Source organism: Pan paniscus, chromosome 2 (assembly GCF_029289425.2).
Source record: "Pan paniscus chromosome 2, NHGRI_mPanPan1-v2.0_pri, whole genome shotgun sequence".
NCBI classification, from domain to species: domain Eukaryota; kingdom Metazoa; phylum Chordata; class Mammalia; order Primates; family Hominidae; genus Pan; species Pan paniscus.
The window spans coordinates 145,050,376-145,064,976 of NC_085926.1; the positions used below are offsets into that span (position 1 = coordinate 145,050,376).

Genomic DNA, 14,601 nt, shown 5'->3' on the forward strand with positions numbered 1-14,601 from the left:
AAATAAATTGCTAGCCCCCAAAATAAAATGAATTAAATATTGTTATATTCACTCAACAGAGTATTATACAGCAATGAAATCAAATGAACAACATCCATAATATGGACAAAATATCCAAACATAATGTTGAGCAAAAAAAACCAGACACAAAATAACACACACTGATTTACTCCATTTACATAAAGTTTTAAATAGGCAAGTGTAACTGATTGTGATAACATTGAAAATAGTGATTACCTTTTCTTGATGAGGGGAGAGGAATGCTACGTGGTGCTCTCTTTCTCAATCTAGGTGACATCTACATGTATGTTCTGTGAAAATTTACTAATGATTTGTGCACTTATATGTAGCATACATAAGGAAAACATATGGTACTTGCCCCCAAAATCATTTTATAGAAAATAAGTTTTTCTGCAATATATGACTAAATGAAAAAAGTTGGAAACAGCTTGTATATACAGCCAACAATCACTGAAAAAAAGCTCAACATCACTGATTATTTGAGAAATCAAAATCAAAACCCTAACAAGATAACATCTCACACCAGGCAGAATGGCTACTATTAAAAAGTCAAAAAATAACAGATGCTGGCAAGGTGGTGGGGAAAATGGAACACTTATACACTGTTGGTGGGAGTGTAAATTAGTTCAACTGTTGTGGAAGACAGTGTGGCGATTCGTCAAAGACCTAAAGACAGGCATTCCATTCAACATCTGGGTATATACTCAAAGGAATATAAATCATTCTATTACAAAGACACATGCACATGTATGTTAACTGCAGAGCTATTTACAATAGCAAAGACATGGAATCAACCTAAATGTCCATCAATGATAGACCAGATAAAGAAAATGTGGTATACATACAACATAGAATACCATGCAGCCATAAAAAGAACGAGATCATGTCCTTTGCAGGGACATGGATGGAGCTGGAGATCATTATCCTTAGCAAACTAACACAGGAACAGAAAACCAAATACTGGACCGGGCGAGGTGGCTCACACCTGTAATCCCAGTACTTTGCCTGTAATCCCAGCACTTTGGGAGGCCGAGGCGGGCAGATCACGAGGTCAGGAGATCGAGACCATCCTGGCTAACACGGTGAAACCCCTGTCTCTACCAAAAATACAAAAAATTAGCTGGGCGTGGTAGCGGACTCCTGTAGTCCCAGCTACTCAGGAGGCTGAGGCAGGAGAATGGCGTGAACCCGGGACGCAGAGCTTGCAATGAGCCGAGATCGCGCCATTGCACGCCAGCCCAGGCGACAAAGCAAGACTCCGTCAAAACAAACAAACAACAAGAAGAACAACAAAAAACAAATACTGCATGTTCTCACTTATAAGTGGGAGCTAAATGATGAGAACACATGGACACAGAGAGGAACAACACACACTGGGGTCCATCAGAGGCTGGATAGTAGAAGGAGGGAGAAGATCAGGAAAAATAACTAATGGATACCAGGCTTAATACTTGGGTGATGAAATAACCTGTACGAAAAACTCCCATGACACACGTTTACCTATGTAACAAACCTGCACTTGCTGCACATGTACCCCTGAACTGAAAAGTTAAAAAAAAAAAAAGAAACAGCATCTATACTCTGATTCTAATTTGATGAAAAACACATATATAGATGTAGATATAGATTGTATATAGGTAGGGGTAAAGGTTAAATATAAATGTAGATGATATATTTATTGATATAGTAAAAACAACTGGAGGCACACATACTAAATTATTAATAGTTTTTATCTCTAGGTAATGAATAACTACTATAACTACTAATTTCATTACTTTGTTCTTTTCTGTTTTTCAATGTATTTTCTTTCAAATTTCTAAAATAAGAAATTTAAAGTAAAGAAAAAAATTATAATGTAAAGATAAAAGCTCTGAACACTTGGAAATTAAACAACACACTACTAAATAATATATGGATCAAAGAGGAAGACTTTGGAGAAAATAGAAAGTATCTTAAACTGAACAATAAAGTTCAACACATAAAAATTTGTGAAATAACAATAAAGCAAGCCTTAGAGGGAAATTTATAGCATCAAATAATTATATTAGAAAGAAGAAAGGTTTTGAATCAATAACCTAAGTTTTCATGTTAAGGAAAAAGGAGAAAAATAAACCCAAGGCAAGCAGAAAAAAAGGAAACAATAAATATAACAGATATCAATAAAATGGAGAACAAAATACAATAGAGAATATTAGTGGAACCAAAATCTGGTTCTTTGAAAAGACAAAGTTGAAAAACCTTTAGTAAGCTTGACAAAGAAAAAAAGATGCATGAATTAATATTTTTTATTTATTATTTCTTTTTAGAGACACAGTCTCACTCTCTTGCATCAGGCTGGAGTATACTGGCACAGTCACCTCACTACAGCATTAAAGTTTTGGGGTCAAGCAATCCTCCCACGTGAATTAATATTTAAATAGTATATCCATTAAGGAAATAATGAAATGTCCAGATTCTCACAGGTTTGAATTTTAAAACCCACAGATTACATTGCTTAAGAAAAAATTATTTGAAAATCTTCTCTTGGGTTTTCGATGTTCACCTACAGGAAAAAAAAAAAAAAAAAATCCTTGTCCTGAGATTCATGTATCCCTCTTGTTTCCAAGTTATATGCTCCCTGAGACCCCCGGGAGCAAAACTGGGCAAAGAGTAGATCATATCTGTAAGGAGCCCCAGAACCTAAAGGAAAAAGTCTAGATTAGGGGCCAGCGCCACCAGTTAAGGTTAGGTTGATTGTGCCCTGCACAAGGCACTAATCAAAGAGCAGTGGATAGGAGCTGAAATTCAGCACAAGTTCACTCAACTTTCCATTGTCTGTATACACCCAGAGGGCGAAAAAAAAAAAAAAAACCTTTTACCTAAGTCTCACAAGAGTGCCACTTAGTCACCAAGCCAATGAGGAAGTTCCTTTCTATTAGGTTGGTGCAAAAGTAATTGTGGTTTTGCCATTAAAACCACAATTACTTTTGCACCAAGCTAATATTTCCAATTTGTTGAGTGGCTTCATCACGAAATAGTGTTGGATTTTGTCAAATGGTCTTTTTTTCCACTTCCATTGAAATGATCGTGTGGGTTTCATCCTTTATTTCATTGATTTAGTGCATTGTATTGGTTGATCTTTGTATGTTGAACCAACATTGCATTTATAGAATAAGTCTAACTTATTCATGATTTATATATTTATATGCATGCAGAATTAGGTTTGCTAGTATTTCTGAGTCTTTCTACATTAATGTTTTTAAGATAAGTTTTTTCAGAATTTTTTTCTCCTGTGATGTCTTTGTCTGGTTTGATATCTAAATAATAATGGCCTCACAGAAGAGTTGGGAAATGTTGTCTCCTCTTCTGTTCTTTGGAAGAGTTTGAGAAGCATAGGTGTTGATTCTTTTTTCTATCTGGTAGAAATCACCACTGAAGCAATCTTGACCTAGTCTTTTCTTTGTGAGAAGTTTATTATTTTTAAATTTCTAATTCTACCTCTTTAATAGTTATAAATCTATTCAGATGTTCTACTTATTCTTGAATCAGTTTCGGTAATTTGTGATTTTCTTTCCTATTATTTCAGAGAATAAGATTTTGGTTTTGTTGATTCTCTTTACTATTTTTCTTTTCTCCATTTTATTTACTTTCACTCTAATCTTTATTATTTCCCTCTTTCTGCTTGTTATGAGCTTCATTTGCTCTTATTATAGTACTGGATTGAAAACTTTATTGTTTTGTAATATAGGTGACAAGAGCCTGAAATACCTCTGTAAGCACAGCTTTATCCACATTCTATAAGTTTTGGATTTATTTTTATTCACCTCAAAGTATTTTCTCACTTTTATTGGGTTTTTTTTTTTGACCCATTGATGATTTGGGACAATGCTATTTTATTTCCATACAATTTGAACGGCTCCAGTATATATCTGAAATTCCAGAAGGGCATACACATGTACAGGACTTGAGCATGCCTAGGAAATATCTGAGAAGGCCATACTCACACCTCTAGCTTGAGATTCTGCATAATCCAGAAGTAAACACTGATGCAGAGTTTTAAAGTACCCAAGTGTTAAAGGCATGCCCCAACACACATAAGAAGCCTTCAGTAAAGGCTAGGATACTTACTGACTCATGGCATTTAAAAACCTGTGTCTGATCATTAGCTGACCACTAAGTTAAACAAGCAGAGACTTCTGTGAATGCATATTGAAAGGTGACAACATGCTGGCGGCCCTCGCTCCCTCTCAGCGCCTCTTCTGCTTGGACATCTGCTCTGGCCACACTTGAAGAGCCCTTCAGCCCACCGCTGCACTATGGGAGCCCCTCTCTGGGCTGGCCGAGGCTGGAGCCCACTCCATCTGCTTCCAGGGAGGTGTGGAGGGAGAGGCGGGGGCGGGAACCCAGGCTGTGCTCTGTGCTCACAGGGCCAGCACAAGTTCTGGGTGGGTGCGTGCTCTGCCAGCTGGCACTCGGAGCAGCTGGCCGGTGCCACCGCCTGGGGCAGTGAGGGACTTAACACCTGGGCCAGCAGCTGCAGAGGGGGCACTGGGTCCCCCAACACTGCCAGCCCCCCAGCGCCGGGCTCGAATTCTCCACGGGTCTCAGCCGCCTTCCCGTGGGGCAGGGCTCGGGACCTGCAGCCTGCCATGCCCAACCTCCCTGGTGGTGGACGAGCCTCCCCGAAGGGCGCCACCCCCTGCTCCACAGCGCCCGGTCCCAATGACCACCCAAGGGCTGAGGAGTGCAGGTGTGCAGCGCTGCGGGACTGGCGAGCAGCTCCGCCCGTGGCCCTGGCTCAGGATCCACTAGGGGAAGCCAGCTGGGCTCCTGAGTCAGGTGGGGACTGGAGAACTTTTATGTCTAGCCAGAGGATTATATATGCACCAATCAGCACTCTGTGTCTAGCTCCGGGTTCGTGGATGCACCAATCAGCATCTGTACCTAGCTATCTGGTGGGGACTTCGAGAACTTTTAAGTCTAGCTAAAGGATTGTAAATACACCAGTCAACACCCTGTGTCTAGCTCAAGGTTTGTAAACGCACCAATCAGCACCCTGTGTCTAGCGAGAGGTTTGTAAATGCACCAATCAGTGCTCTATGTCTAGCTCAGGGATTGTAAATACACCAATCAGCACCCTGTGTCTAGCTCAAGGTTTGTAAACACACCAATCAGTACTCTGTGTCTAGTTAATCTAGTGGGGACTTAGAGAACTTTTAGGTCTAGCTAGAGGATTGTAAATACACCAATCAGCACTCTGTGTCTAGCTCAGGCATTGTAAATGCACCAATCAGCACCCTGTCAAAACAGACCAATCAGCTCTCTGTAAAACGGACCAATCGCCTCTCTGTAAAATGGGCCAATCAGCAGGATGTGGGTGGGGTCAGATAAGGGAATGAAAACAGGCTGCCTGAGCCAGCAGCAGCAACGCCTGCGGTCCCCTTCCACACCTCAGAAGCTTTGTTCTTTTGATCTTTGCAATAAATCTTGGTGCTGCTCACTCTGTGGGTCCGCACTGCCTCTACGAGCTGTAACACTCACCGCAAAGGTCTGCAGTTTCACTCCTGAAGCCAGCGAGACCACGAACCCACCAGAAGGAAGAAACTCTGAACACGTCCGAACATCAGAAGGAACAAACTCCAGGCACACCATCTTTAAGAACCGTAACACTCACCACGAGGGTGTGTGGCTTCATTCTTGAAGTCAGTGAGACCAAGAACCCACCAATTCCAGACACAATATGACAGTGAATAGGGAGCTGAGTGAAGCATTCAAGGAAAGTCACTAAACAAACAGCAACAATAGTAACAAATAGCAGCAACAGTAAACCCTGAGTGGAGGAAATCTCTTTTTGGTAGTTAGCACATTATATTATTTAAAATCTCCAGTTCTCCACAAAAAATATGACACATGCAAAGAAAAAGGAAATATTGCTCATATATGGATATAAAAAAGCGGTCAGTGGAAACTGCTCAGATGTTGGACTTATTAAAGACTTTAACTCTGCTATTATAACTATAACAAAAATTAAAGGATATGGTGTCTGAAGAATTTGAAAAGTATAAAAAAAGTCTCACCAACAAAGTATAAATAACAATATAAAAATTATAGAAAATAATCAAATAGAAATTCTGGAATTGAAAAGTATAATAACTGAAATAAAAAATTTGCTAGCAAGGCCCAATAACAGATTTGAACTCCCATAAGAATCAGTGAAACTGAAGGTAAGTCAATTGTTTTTCAATGTTTAAAACTATTTCCATTTTTTTAAGTTTTGTTTTTGTTTTGTTTTGTGGTGGTTTGTTTTTTTTTCAACCTCTTGCTAACCTCAAGTGGCTCTGGGTAAGGTCAAGTAAAGACACGTCCTGGTAAATATAATACAGTACTGTATTTTAGAGGGTCTCCTCCAGGATGCTGCTAGATAGGTCAAGTAGTGACAATTCTTTGGGGATGAAGTTTGGAGATATTCCAAAGTCATCTTACCCCTTTTCATGGCTGCTAATCTGATTGTTTTTACAGCTACTGTGTTTGCAAGCCTGTTCAGTTCCAAGCCTAATAAAGAGATGAGGAGAGGGAGATGGCAACTGAGCAAGTTAAAATGCCAAGGAGCTCACTGTTCTTAGAGATTCAGCTACAAAAAAAAAAAAAAAAAAAAAGTCTTGGATTGTTGTAAGCCTTTCATTAATTTCCAGAGTTCTGAAACGTTGATTTTGACAAGTTTTACAATGATATGGAGGAATCAGATTTTCGAAAATCCTTACTCACCATTCCAGCAGGGCTTCTCTTCAAGTATAATATTTTTGATAGAATGATTGGGAAGTATTCTTTCCAAAGGAATGTCCCTCAGTAAAGATGATGGGATTCTGGAAATGGCAAAAAAAAAAAAAAAAAAAAAATAGAAAGCTGTCATGGGATTGAAGCCAATTCAGAGGGAAGCAGTGCAGGAGATGAATTGAGGTCAAGAGATGGAGGCTGGAAGACATTATTCAAAGACTGAATTTAATCTTATCTGAAGTCAGCATCCTACTGAACTTTTAATTTTTATAATCACTAAATTTCACTTTTCATAAGCCAATTTGAGTCATTTCTGTTACCAGAAAACAAGAGTTCCAATGGATATAACATTATATTTTATAGTGTCTCCTAAGAACACAGGTGAATCAAAATCAAATCAACTCAGGGATAATCTATCATGTGAGATACCTGATGGCTCTCCTATCTTTACTTTAATTGGGCAGAATGGATATCAATTTGGGAAAACACTAAAGACTGAAGTTAAAGTCAAGGAAATAGGTAAGATAGTCAAGGAAAAAATGTAGAGAAAAAAGCAAAGGTTAAACAAAACGTTGAGAAATGCCTATACTAAGTTTTAGAAGAAAGGAGAGAACCGAAAGATAATAGAGAAGGAACAAGAACATATGGAAAACAAAAGTTGGGGAGAGTTTCAATGTGAGCAACAATATTAAATGTTAATGTTGGTCAGATTAATGGCCAGGGAAGAAGCCATTCACTTTGTAGATAAAGGGCACAGTAACTTCTGCTAGAGTAATTTCAGTAAAAGAAGAAAAGCTACTTTGGAAGAAGGAAAATATAAACCTTGAGAATTTCACTGAATAAAGACGGATACCAGAGCCCAAAGCAGCATGTTTGACTCTCCATAGCTATTTGACCTCTGGATCACATTGTTCCCCCAGCATATCTGATTAAAATAAAGTAACTGAAAAGAATGCACAGGACAATGCAATATCTTCTAATAAGCTAGCCATTTATCTACTTCAGCAAAAATCCAAAATTAGGACCATAAACACAACAAAAGAAAATGGTCTGGTTTCCAAGCATAACACTTTTAACATATCTTACAGAGAGAAAAACTCATTTAGTTTTATTTAATGTTACTCTGACTGGCATTATCCAAGACATAAGTGAATGACTTTGAAGTTTGAAGGAAAAATGGAAATATCGATATGAAAGAGCTAGAATGACAAATGTGTGAGAAAGAATGCTATAAACTCCAGTACTCATGAATTAGGAAGAACAAAGGCATGTGGTCGAGCAAACTGAGAGGTGGTGAGGCATGGACAGCAGATGTAAGCTGGATATCATTTCACGTCCCTTTGCAGCTTCAGAGGAAAAGAGGAGATACGGAAGGATTGTTATGTCACATGACTAAACATCTCCCTAAATGCCAGTGGTTAAGAGCAGAAAAATCCACATAATGCTTTGGAATAAGAAGAAAGCACTTTAATAGCAGATTCCACCTCAGAGGATACATATTAATTCTGAGAGATTGTATAAGAAAAAGAAGACTTGACAGGAACCAACATTGGTTTTGTGAGTTGAAAATTACCAGGAAGACAAGATACAGAAAAGCTTTGTAAATCAGAACTAGAATTCTTCTGCTCTTCAAATTATAGGTCACAGAAATATTTGATTTAACCAGTCTCTAATGGTGCCAGCCTGTCAGCCTGAAGACTACTTACATGAGTTTCTTACAATGCAAAATAATAACGCTGTTAAAATTAAAAAGGTTTAAAATGCATTTCCTTTTGATGGGATTAAGAAAGTCCTAATATTTAGAAAAAGGAAATTAATATTAATTTTCTAAGAAGACTGACTTGCTTTAAATATATTTAAATAACAAAAGAACTACTTTTATCTTTATCTAAGAATTTAGGAAGGTGAATGGTGTGTGAAAAAATTGGTTTTTAATATTTGCAAGCATTTGATAAATTTTAAGAGGCTGTTTTTCCATGCTCTTTATTAATGTCCTTAAAGAATAATAGTAGAGGGTATAAAAATAGAAAGAAGGGAAGAAGGCAGGAAGAAAGGAAAAAAGGAAGAAAAGAAAGAGAGAGAAAGATGGGACGGAGGAAGGAAGGAAGAAAAGAAAGAGGAAGGAAGGAGAAAAAGGAAAAAAATCAACAGAGTGCTTACTGAATTTGCAAAATCTAAATTCATTGTCTGCTTTAAATATCATTATCATTTCCTTTTAGGAACTCTGATAGAAATCTTTGTTATTTATACTGTATGTGTACAGAGAAATAAAAAGATAATAGAAAATTGTGTGTACTATAAGGATTAAAAATGTCAAAGCCACTTAACCAGGTTTCCTGCCTTCTGCTTTTTCTGCCTGAGTTAGCTGGCAATAAAAGAATAAACAAGACAAATATTGTAAAATTGAATTGAGAGTAACCAATGTGAATAATGCTTTTATCTCAAGACATCTATTACCTGCCTGCCAGTACTATTTATATTAGCAAACGCATTTTTTGTTGTTGTTGTTTTCCAAGTCTCCTTATCTGAGTAATCAACTGCAAATCTCTTTTTCAACTGGGAAACATTGGTCCCTATAAGGACAATTCTTTCAGGGTATCAGAGTATAACTTAATTACCTAGAAGTGACTTATAAATTATAGTTCTTAAACCCTGTAGCACTGCTTACCTTAGTCCATCTGTGTTGCTATAAAGGAATACCTGAGACTGGGTAATTTGTAAAGAAAAATGATTTATTTGGCTCTCGGTTCTGCTGGCTGTACTGGAAGCATGATATAAACATCTGCTTTTGATGAGGGCTTCAAGAAGCTTCCATTCATGGCAGAAAGTGAAGGGAAGCCAGAATGTGCAGATCACATGGTGAGAAAGGAAACAAGAGGGCTTGCAGGTGCCAGACTCTTTTTAACAAGCAGCTCTCATGGGAGTTAATAGAGTGAGAAACAACTCACTCACTACTATGAGAAGGGTGCCAAGCTAGTCATGAGGGATTTGCATTCATGACCCAAACATCTCCCACCAGGTCCCACCTCCAACATTGAAGATCAAATTTCAACATGAAGCTTGGAGAGTAAAACAAACCGAATCCAAACCTTAGCAATGCATGTCTTGTTTTTTTTTTTTTTTTTTTTTTTGGATGAGAATCACTTAAAACAGAAAAGAACCAATGTCTGCCCTAACCCCAAAATTTCTTTGTTATCTTGTGTATTATAAAAATGCAAGCTAGCTTTATACTCTGTTCCCACATTTGATTTTGTTCAAATGTAATTATTCTGTTTTAAAATATTTTCCTCAGAGTAACATAAACACTCTCAGAAAACATTCCATTTTTATACTACAGTTTCCAGTGCCCAGGGCTACCTACCCCAGGGTGTAAAGAAAGAAGAGTATACACTCAATTTTACAGATCCCCATAAATAACTTACTTTTTTCTTTTCTTTCTTTCTTTTTCTTTCTTTTTTTTTTTTATTTGAGACAGTCTCGCACTGTTGCCCAGGCTGGAGTGCAGTGGCGTAATCTCTGCTCACTGCAAGCTCCACCTCCCGGGTTCATGCCATTCTCCTGCCTCAGCCTCCAGAGTATCTCGGACTACAGGCGCCCACCACCATGCCCGGCTAATTTTTTTTTTTGTATTTTTAGTAGAGACGGGGTTTCACTCTGTTAGCCAGGATGGTCTCATCTCCTAACCTCGTGATCCGACCGCCTCGGCCTCCCAAAATCCTGGGATTACAGGTGTGAGCCACTGTGCCTGGCCTAAGATGACTTACTTTAAAAAATAATTTAAGGTCTATAGTACAATATAGGCAAATATGAAATTTCACTGATGCTTTATGGATTTTTCAATAATGAAACTTTTTTTTTTAGACGCAGTTTGCTCTTGTCGCCCAAGCTGGAGTGCAATGGCACGATCTCAGCTCACTGCAACCTCTACCTCCCAGGTTCAAGCTATTCTCCTGCCTCAGCTTCTTGAATAGCTGGGATTACAGGCGCCCACCACCATGCCCAGCTAATTTTTGTATTAGCTGGTTTCTCCATGTTTTGTATTAACATGGTTTCTCCATGTTGGCCAGGCTGGTCTCGAACTCCTTACCTCAGGTAATCCGCCTGCCTTGGCCTCCCAAAGTGCTGGGATTACAGGCGTGAGCCACCATGCCTGGCTATAATGAAACATTTTTGAAGATGATTATACCAGGTAAAAGAAACCTCATCTAAGAAGAATAAGTGGGTCAGAGAGAAGGAAGTCACTTCTTTAAATTAAACAATAAATGACATTTTTTAAACATGATAAATACCAGTTAAATTATTAGATTGCCTAAACTAAAAGAAGACAAGCAGGAAGCAGTCAAACATGAAAGTAATGTGCTGCAATCAAATTTGGATACTAATCTCTTGCAATAAATGTTCATGCAGGGCTCCCTCTGTTGAATCCTTTGCAGTCTACATACATTTCTTAATGAAGGACATGCAACCTCCCAATATTAAAGACATGCAAAGATTCATTAGGAAAGACTTTAAATTATCCAAGCAGATTTTCTCCCCAGTTGATGATTAATGTCATTAATCAACTGAAGGTTCCTTTGTAGTTCTACTAAACAGGTATATCTAGAAGCAAATGTGCATTGTTTTTAACAAGAGAAACACACATATTCCTGGATAATGAAGTGGAGGTATTTATTGTGCATATTTATCATTTATGTTATCAGAAAAACAATTTTTTAAATCATTCAGAATTAAATTTTAGCAAACTCTTCTTTACTGCTTTGTGGTAGTAGCAAATCTTGTAATTAAGGTTCATGTATATAAGAAGTATTTAAAAAAGAGATTGACAGTCTAAGCATTCGTCAGTGTTCACCATTGCATTCCCTCAGTTTTCTTTTCCTCCATTTTTTTCTTCCATTTCTCTACCCTGCTTTCCTCCCCTGACACTTTTTATTCATTGCACATTCTTTTTCCTTGTCTTCTCCTGCTACTCCAGCTGATTTCACTCTCCTCCTTCCTAGTCCTTAACCTCCTGTACCTCAGGGAAGAAGATGTCATTTTAAGTTTTCCTATCAGTTCACAAATTTCCCCTTACAGTTTCGGTTTCCTTAACCTTCATATGGAATATTCAACTCTTTCACCTCATCAGTTGCTTGTTTTCCCTTTTCCCTAAAATCTGAGGGACATGGTCCGACACACACCCTGGTAAATGCTAGAGTCACATACTCAATTCTAGATACAGCTTGGCTGAGTGGGAACTCACAGAAGCTGACCTCAGTAGTAGAGAGTTACTGTCCAGGGGAGTGAGGGACTGGTTAATAAGGGATTGTCATATGACATCACCCTGCTATTTTAGTTTCTACTGTCTGCTTGCTTCCTCATTTTAATTAGGCAAAAGTAAAGAGCCTTTTGTTCTGCAGAATTGCTCTAAAAACTTCTTCAACAGAAGTCCTTCCGGCAAAGTAACATATGTTAATTCTACATATTCCAAATTCAACCAGCTATCACTAGAAATGGGGAGAAACTGAGATTTTATCTCCTATTAAGTATTCAGTCCCTATTTCCTATCACCCATAGTAATACATAGGAAATCCTGGAGGCCTTTCATAGTAAAAATCCTATACTGAAATAATCATGTTGAGAATAGGAAAAATGAAATCTAAATCTCTTTATTCCCATGTAATCTTTAATACTGTTTGAGGATTGCATTGTGAGTTAGGTACAGGTGACATTAACATCCTCTAGATTTCTGTTTTCATGAACCCCAAAGCTAAATGAAGCCTCATCCTAAATTCCAAACTTACACACTAGATTCAGTTAAAACAGCCTAGAAAACTTATTAAGTGCTATCTAAAGGCTCAAGACAGAGAATTTGAATTTCACTGTCCTTTTCTTTTCTCTCATTTTGTTACACAGTGTTTAGCTAAGGCACATGACCCTTTAAACCATTATAAACAGTGAAGTCTCACAGTTATTTTAAATTATTTTTCCTCCTTTATTCATTTATAGCCCAAGGATTACAATGTTTTTAATGATACATTGCCATTCTGATTTATGTCACTGTGTGCTTTGGACTTAAACTATGTGATTCCATGCATTTTACTTTGTACTCTTTTGACTGCTGTTATGAAGAAGTAATGTTCTTAGGAAGTCTCTCATTGTAGCTCAGAGCCAATCATTACAGTTGAAAGCATCCAAGGTTTCAAATGATAATGTCAAAAGTGAATTACAGCTTTCAAAATAAAGTATTGTTGGGCTACATTGTGAAAGCAGTATATTTTTCAATCAAAGCTTTACAGTCATTTTCAATAGCATTTTCTGAAAAATTTTCAAGATACTAACTTTCCAAATATTTTCAGTAATTTCAGAGCTTTTGGATTTTTGCCATCCGTTCTCAAATGTCAGTTGAACTACCTATGAAACCAGTAAAAGCAAGCATAACCTAAAAGCCAAACTACTGGTACCTTGATCATGTTTATAACTTTTTATTTAATATCCATTATTTATGGGGTTATTTTCTCTTAAATTTTGATTACTGGGTATTAATGTATTAACTCTATTTTAATCAGTATAAACTAGATTAGCGAGAGATCAATGAAAAGCAACAGAAGAACCCCAAGATACTGACTATTCTTCATTTTACCTTGGTGCCAGCAAAATTTTTCACTTGTGTTTTAGAGAACCAGTATGCTTCAAGATAATCAACAGTGAAAGGGAATCAGTGCATATTGTTACTGATGGAAGGTATCCAAGTCACCAGCAACAAATTGTACAGATCTGTAGCAACCTCAATTCTTGCCTCCTCAGAAGAAATAATTTGACTGAGGGACGTAAGGCAGAAAAAGAGACTAAGGCAAGTTTCAGATAAGGAGTGGAAGTTTATTAAAAAGCTTTAGAGCAGGAGAAAATGGAAAGTACACTTGGAAGAGACCCAAGCAGGCACCACGTAGGTCAAGTGCAACATTTAACCTAGATCCTAGGTCTTTATAGGCTGTTCCACTTTCCGCATCTTGCACCCCTTTCCCACGATTCTTCCCTTAGGGTGGGCTGCCTGCCTGCACAGTGGTCTCCTCATACTTGGGAAGTGAGCACACACAGTGGGTTTTGGAAGTAGTGCACATGCTCATCTGAGACTTCCCTTTTCCGGTGGACTACCCCCAGGTGGTCATATTCTGCCATTTTGTCTCTTAATGTGCATGCCCAGGCTCACTCACCAAATACCTGAGATTTTATTGGAAGCCCTTTTTGCTTCTCCCTGCCGCCTGCGTTCAATTAACACTTTAATGTTAACAGCTGTGGGCCATTAGGAGCTTGTCTCTCCCTCGTGCCAGCTGCCAAATTATCATTTTTAGAGAGTCAATGTGATAATTGTTGAACCATCACTGATGATCGCCTGACATTCCTGGTGGACAGGGGAAGAGCCCTCTCCTGCCCCACTCATGCCTCTCTAACTACCTGTAAAAATATATCTGATTAAATGAAAAGGAATCATATCTTAGACTCTGAACTCTCAAGAATTTCTTCAAGTCTTGAGTTTGCATTGGAATAGCTATATGTCCATGCATGCCAAAAACAGGGACTATGTACTGGACAGATTATGAACTAACCTCAGAGGAGCAGGTCAGTTTTGCTATCAACTCATGAGCATTACCCTGACATCAATACTACTCAATGCTTAGTAATCTTAGTTTGTTTTTCCTCTTTACACTTATAATTTCATACTTTTTTCATTTTTCTGACTATCTAACTTTTACTTATCCCCTTACACTCAATAGAAGATCATGAAACATTCTTCATGAAGAAAATAAAAGCTATTAGATGTGATGTTCTTTATCTTTCCACCTTACAAAT

General features: G+C 37.9%; 1 long non-coding RNA gene across 2 annotated transcripts in view; it reads right to left on the minus strand.

The window, feature by feature from the left end:
• Window positions 1–14,601, minus strand: part of LOC129397456 (uncharacterized) — a 596,722-nt gene that overhangs the window by 377,782 nt on the left and 204,339 nt on the right. For both annotated transcript variants that reach the window (XR_010111464.1, XR_008624903.2), the window contains exon 2: window positions 6,766–6,863. This is a non-coding gene — a long non-coding RNA (uncharacterized LOC129397456). The remainder of the gene's footprint in view (window positions 1–6,765; window positions 6,864–14,601) is intronic.